This window comes from Pantherophis guttatus, chromosome 6 (genome assembly GCF_059756535.1).
Source record: "Pantherophis guttatus breed Tessera chromosome 6, ASM5975653v1, whole genome shotgun sequence".
NCBI classification, from domain to species: Eukaryota; Metazoa; Chordata; class Lepidosauria; order Squamata; family Colubridae; genus Pantherophis; species Pantherophis guttatus.
In genome coordinates this window covers 33,421,758-33,426,268 of record NC_142068.1, presented here as the reverse complement: position 1 = coordinate 33,426,268, position 4,511 = coordinate 33,421,758, and the positions used below count along the sequence as shown (strand labels likewise).

The 4,511-nt window shown below is 35.0% G+C and overlaps 1 long non-coding RNA gene across 1 annotated transcript; it reads left to right on the top strand.

Annotated features, from left to right (window-relative positions):
* Positions 1-329: 329 nt before the first annotated feature.
* Positions 330-2,516, top strand: LOC117678835 (uncharacterized). Its single transcript, XR_004595149.1, has 2 exons — positions 330-413; positions 2,233-2,516. It is a non-coding gene; the product is annotated as an uncharacterized LOC117678835 (long non-coding RNA).
* The last annotated feature ends 1,995 nt before the right edge of the window (positions 2,517-4,511 follow it).

Here is a 4,511-nt window from a genome sequence, read left to right as displayed (position 1 = left end):
AGCAGCTCCTTCTGGGTGGTAGATTCACAGGAAAGCAGGGAGGAAAATAAACAGGCTGGGATGAGAGCAAAGCCATGATTACAAAGATTGTGCAACTGGATTCTCCAACCAATGGGATGTAATAGCTTGTGGCTGAAAGTTCAGGAAGGAGAAGGTCAAAAGTGCCTTCTAAAATTTGTTGTGGATTCCCTTATGTGGCATAGGGCAGTCCATGGTGGCTCTTTCCTTACATGCAGCTGACATCAACAATGGAACTGCAGGGCATTCCTAGAACTCTCTTAAATAACTTTTTTTCCTTCCTTAAACAGACAGGATGCTCTTTGTCAAAAAGGATAAAATATATTGCTTCACAATCCTTGGGGGGAAATAAAAAGTCAGATGACTTGTTGCAGGATGTCTGAGCAAGTGGGAAGGTATGTTAATGTGGTGTAGTGATTAAGTTGTAAGACTAGGGGTGGGGACAACCAGGTTATAGTTCACCTCAGTCACAGAGGCTCACCATATGAGCTGGGGTCAGTTACTATGTCCCAGCTGAACCCACCTTGCAGAATTGTTGTGGGGCAAATTGAAAGCGCTATCTAGTGGAGCTTTTCTTCTAGTGTTTTGGTGTGCTAAATCATGATTACAAAGATGGTTTAAAGAATTTTCAATCAAACTTTAGCCATGGCAATTATATCCTAAGGAACAACATAATGAGGTAATTACATACATTCTCTCCCAAGTAGTATACCTGCTGTAGTTAATTTGAAACAGAATTATGTACAAATGATGAGCATATTATTGCTAAAATGTATACATTTTTGTTGAAAAGATCAAAAAGCAAAATATATGATAAAAGAGCTAAAAATTTTGGAACAATGGAACAATGTGGAACAATGGAAGAATAAGTGGATAAAAGGATTGAAATTCACATTACGTTATAATCTTAAAGAAATTATAATGATGTACTTTTGGTATTTGTCATTGGAAAAACTGCCCATAATGTATAAAAATACTTCAAATAATGGACGTGTAACAAAGCCAAAAAATCGGATTCAAATGCACACATTAATTCAGAAGATATTAAAGATTAATATACAACTGAACCCAGATCTGTTCCTTTTGGGACTGATGGACAAACGGGAAAAAGTTCAGTTATAAGATAATAGCAGTGAGACTGTTATATGCACCATGGTGGAAAGGTGTGACATAACCAAAATGGAAGAATGGATGATGAAGTTGATGGAGCTACCTGAGATGGCAAAATTGACATCTTTGATTAGAGAAAAAACACTACTTTTAATGATGATTAGAAGCACCTTTTGAACTTCCAGATGGAAAAAAATGACATTATGTTATATGGGTTTGATGATTATAAAAAATAGTAGATAATAGAAAAAATGAAAGTTATATCAGAAATTTAGAGTAAGCGATTACGATAATGTAAATTTAGCTTATACTAGTTGTAAAAGAAAATTTGAAGTAATTTCTTTGTATTTTTACTGTGTTTTTCTCTGGAATTTTGGCTTTGGTTTCTCTTTCATCCTTTATCCTTTTATCTTAATTATTAGTTCTTGATAGTTTTTAGTTCTCTAGTTTTAAAAAAATCTAGTCAAGTTAGAATGTAGAAGAGTGGGCATTGAGGGTGGATAGTAAAGTTACTGCCCCATGAACTGCATTGGTTGCCATTCAATTATGGGTGCAATTCAAAATGGTGTTCACCAAGTCCTTCAAAACATAGGGCTTGCTTGGCCTGGACAGCCAGACAGAATAGAGGTGTTCCAGGTCCCATCAACTGATGGTACTCAGCAAAAGCATGACATCTCTGTCATGGCACCTGCCCTCTAGAATGCCTGCCTGCCTGCCTGCCTGCCTGCCTGCCTGCCTGCCTGCCTGCCTATCTATCTATCTATCTATCTATCTATCTATCTATCTATCTATCTATCTATCTATTATCTGTCTGTCTGTCTGTCTGTCTGTCTGTCTGTCCGTCTGTCTATTATCTGTCTGTCTGTCTATCTATCTATCTATCTATCTATCTATCTATCTATCTATCTATCTATCATCTATCTATCTATCTATCTATCTATCTACTTTCTAATTTAAATTCTGATCCCTCAAAACACCTTGTGTTTGTTTTTTAAAAATCTGGTGCTGCACTTTAGACAGGCCTTTAGACTCTTTGGGCCTTGGGGATTGGAGAGGCTGTCAAAACAAAAACATGTTTAAGTTGCTTCTGCTTTCTAATTCTAGATGCCATCAAGACAGAAGTTTCATAAAAGAATGAGAATGATATTTGAACAGACTGAAATTATCATTTGTGAAGCAGCTGCAAAAGGCATAGATGCCAACAGGCGTGGACTGAACTCTTGCATCACTCCAAAAAGGAAAGAAATGTCAACTGGAAAGCAAACAAATGCCTACACTGTGTGCCCATGTAAAGAAAAAAAAAACAAAACCAAGCACTCTTAGTGGGAGAGATTTCGCAAACTTGTACATTCTTAAAACTGTGATTTAATAAAATGTTAGCAAGACCACTAATTATTGGAAGGAATTTGTACAAAGGTGAATTGTATGTTTTTTCTTAAAGGCAATTGTTGTGCCTGCAAAATTCATATCACAAATAGATTTTGGGTAGGAAAAGAAATGAAGAACAGATTGCCATCATAGCAATGTTCTAAAGAGTAACAACTTAGTTTTTCTGTAGAACAAGAATTAATGCCACAATTGGCTTTACTGGGCAATACTTTTTTAAAACATGCAAGAATAGAATGTCATTTTGAGAAGAGTAGGACATCACACTGGCTTTTTAAATATGTAGATAAGGGGAAATGTTGGGCTGATATGTACGTGGCATATTGAAATAATGTACAGGAAGTATCTGCATCATAATTTTCATCATCCTGAAAATTATGTGATTGTCTTACCATCTAAATAAGCTGTCATTTTGGCCTATGTTTGAAGACTGTGAAGAAACTTAAGAAGTTCAGCTGTGAAAAGCATTTAAAATTAGACTTTTGTTTAAAGAACATTCCTAATCACCAATCATTTTAATTTTCAAGAGGGAAAAACTGGTTTGTGATTTTGAAAATCAGAAATGTTCCAGTGGTATGGTTTTTAACTTTATAAAGATGAATGGATGGATGGATGGAAGGAAACTTCCTAAGTCCTATCCCTTGATACTTTAGATAAATCTGGAAAGGATTCTTACTTGATCTTTTTTTTTTCGGTGTCAGAAGAACTTATAATTCAAATAAAATAGGTATAAAATAGGTCATAAAAATATAGCACGCATAAAAAGTATGTAAATAATAGAATTAAAACTAAATGACATTCACCCAGTAGCGGGCCACTTCAACAGGATTTTCTCTCACCAGTGTGAGGTTTTTCTCTGTCCATGTTGAAGGACATTGTATGCACCATAGTATATACTAAATTAGCTTAGAAGACAGATCATTTTTCTGAGCTCAGAATACTTGACAGCTTTTTTTTCACTTTCATGTGGCTCCTCCCTCCCTCCCTCCTTTCCCTCATTTGCTTTCTTATAGTATATGGGGAAAGTTTCTTAATGAAGCAAAAACAAGAATGCAAATGAACTAATGCTCTAAAGCAGGGCTGTCAAACTCCCAGCCGGTGGGCTGGATGTGTCATGTGTTGGCCATCCCCACCCCATTTTAACGAAGGGGGAAAAAGTCCCGATATGTCACGTGATGTCACCATGACGATGTGAGTTTGACACCCCTGCTGTAAAGAATACAATTTGTACTATATTTAACTAAAATCTTATATAGCATTGTGAAATTTAAATTCAAACAGCTTCCCATGCAAACAGAAATCATTTTTACTGGATAGGTTGATATGCCATATAAAACTGTAGGCATATGAAATACTTCTTGAATTTTCTGAAGTATACTGCAAAGTATGAATGGCTCCTCCTGTCACAAGAAATTTTAATCAACCAGGAAATATAGGTAAACTTTTTTCTGGGCAAATCCAGAGCTGATATAACACCTCAGTTTCTTCATGTGAAGTGGCCAACTGAACTTTTCATTAAGTTCAGTAAATTAAATGGACTATTTTCTATTAGATAGGACTCTTTTATATTGTTTCTCACTTTTATCCCTGTTTACTCCCATTTAGATCTAAATTATGACTTGTATCAGCCTTCTGAGACAAACCAGTTGTAAGACTCTGTATCATTATAATATACTTGTGACCAATAATTATAATATACTTGTGAATAGTTACAAGCATATTTTGTTGCAGGTAGCCAACTACCTGGAACAAAATATGCTTGTAACTATTCACAAGTATATTATAATTATTGGTCACAAGTATATTATAATGATACAGAGTCTTACAAAAAATCTGCATAATTGCTGGTAATTTGGTGTCTGAAAATAACTGTTAGTTGTTCCTTAAGAATATTAAATACAATTTAGCAAAATTATGCAAATTGACTTCTGTGTTATTCCTAGTATATGATAATATTTTCTTAGAAAACATACTTTCAGAAATGTATGGAGTTTTGA